Consider the following 2750-nt stretch of genomic DNA (forward strand, 5'->3'; position numbering starts at 1 on the left):
ATTTAAGTCTAACTTAAATCATTACACTCTCAAGTTAATCCAAATTGCAACTTTTGTGTGTGACCTATTAGGTTCCTAACATGTCGATAATGGAATTGAATTATAATATTATTAATTAATTAATTTAAATGAATCATATTCAATTTTAAATTAACTAATTCAATTTCATAGACCATGATTGGCATCTAGTAATGCATCATGACCACCCAATTGTTAGGAAAGTTAAAGAATTCTTTGACAATATTTCAGTGTACAGTTTTTCAGTGTAGTTCATTCCCTTATCATATATCTCAGAGATGATAAGAGTTTGGTGCAATGCCTACTCTTATTGACCTCCATATTTGTTCTTGCAGTTAGATCAATAGCTTTATGGAGACTTATGAAACTCATTTCGTAATCTCCTAATCACCTTGGCCAAGGATTTGATTAAGCTAATGTTAACCAAGAACTAATGAAATATTTCCCCTTAAATCACTTGGGTTGATGATTCCTAGCTTGACCACTCATTTGCCTTCATATGCTTCATACTATACCTAAAAATATCTTATTTTGGCATCCTTGGTTAGGCACCCATAAGGATGAAATCAAAGCATAGTACCTCACATACAAAACAACATAGTGTCTCAAGTCTAGGGAGTAGTTACACAATTGACACATGAGAAATATTGCATAGACACTTGAGTGAGGTACCAAATGTACTTATCATGGTGGGTCATGTTCAGTGAACTGGCTCTCCCATGGCAAGCACCCACATGATAATTCTAAGTATCTTTATACTTCAACCTATGAGAACGATTGCTTGCTTCACAAGTAAGGAATATAACATATGCCAATCTTTGAGCATTATTGATTCCCTGTCTCAATAATACAATGATCAGAAACTTTTAGGAACAATGCTTTAATGCATAAGGATCTTATAATTGTATCCCAATACAATTTCTTTGCAAGGCATAAATAGTTCTATGGTTTTATCTACATAAGTATATATACAAAAATAATTTAAATCACAAACTTATGGATAAAGAACTACCTCAATGTTATTATGAATAACAAAATGTCATACATGAATATTTCAAAATTGCAATACTCACACAACCACAAATTGGCTTGTAGGGCTTATACTAACATGAAATTCCCTTTTTCCATCCTCGGGTAAAATCTTGGTGTAGCACATTGTTTCATGTGCTTTTGTTTTATTTATTATATCTTTTAGTAAACTCATTCACTTTATAGTGCGTCCACAATTGATATAATCCAATGTGTATCATAGTTTCTTGATGCATTTCTACTTTTGACTATAAACTTGCGTATGTGGTATTATCTTTGTTCCGTTTAATAGCTTCCTATCAACATGTTCACTAGAAAATATCAAGCTAATAACTTCACTTGTATGTTGAGCAATTAGAAATGATGAAAGTTCTACCATGGGTTTAGACATAATGGTTTTAACTACGTTTCATGTTCTACTTAATATTTAAAAGGTTTTAAAAAAGGCTTTTAGTTCTTATCCTTTGTAAAGTTAAGGCTTAAGTAGCTCAATCATGTGAAGGTAAATCTTGCTATTGATCTACTCTGATTTTGCTCCATAGTGGTTTATTGATGTTAATACTGTTAGTCTAGCTAAATTGTAGCACTTTTTCTTATTAAATTCACATTGATTGACTTATGATCTATTTTATCATGTAAAATATCTAACAAAACTAATTCTTAAATGCTTGAACTTTGCATTTGTAAAAGAGCTTGTTATTATTACATATGCATATAAGAATTTTTTAGTTTTTGTTCCTTGACTCAGTTTGCTTTCAATATAACTTTTGCATTTATGGTAAGAAAGTTTCATTTACTTTGAGATTTTAATATGCAGATGAATATGACAGTGCAATTGATGAGGCTATAGAACTAACAAAGTAAGATTTGTTTTTCTTATTACATTGATTATTTATTTTTATCTCTCAACTATCTTTATTGATATAATTATATGTACTTTAGAGATGTAATTTTTGGAATGTGCACAAATATCCTTCAATACTTTTACTTCTGCCAAAGTTTACAAATAATAGGTTCTTTAGCCTCATCAAAATATAAGAAGTGATTTAATTTGGCAAAATTGTTAAAATTGCTAGGTTGTCAATGTCTGCTACCTTTTTTTAAACTTTTAATATTTGCTCAATGTATAGTTGTTGTGTATAGTTGTGGTTCCACTTCAACTGAACTTGATACATGGAGTTAAACAAACTCTTAAGATAGGAGATTAACACCAAACTGTTACTTCTATTTCAACTGAAATAGCCTTTACATAAGAATTTCCTTTTCAAAAGGGAGGTTACACTACACAGCCAATTTAATCTGAGTGTTTTGCTTTCATGGTTTAACTATTTATTGGTTGTCGCTTCAAATTGTGGTACAGGAGGAGGAAGACTGTTAATGAGCAAAGGTGGGGATAGAACCTTGGGAGGCAAACATTTGCCTTCAATGAAGGTTTAGATGTGAAGGGTTGAGTCTTAGAAGAGAGTTCAAATGGGGTAGAAGGCTAGTCTAGGATTACAATAGCATATTTAGCTTTATGTTTATAATTGTTTGACAATTTTAGGTGTTATGTGTTTATCATGATTTTTAATTGCATGAACTTGATTTTGAATTTTAGATTTTTATGTGTATTTTTCTTATAAATTTTGAATGTGAATTGTGGATTCAATTGATAATTTATTACTGAAATTTTGGTTAGTAATTTTCATTAGAAAGGCATATTA

The sequence above is a fragment of the Theobroma umbraticum genome, unplaced genomic scaffold (genome assembly GCF_002168275.2).
Source record: "Theobroma umbraticum cultivar Fairchild unplaced genomic scaffold, ASM216827v3 scaffold_299.0, whole genome shotgun sequence".
NCBI lineage: Eukaryota > Viridiplantae > Streptophyta > Magnoliopsida > Malvales > Malvaceae > Theobroma > Theobroma umbraticum.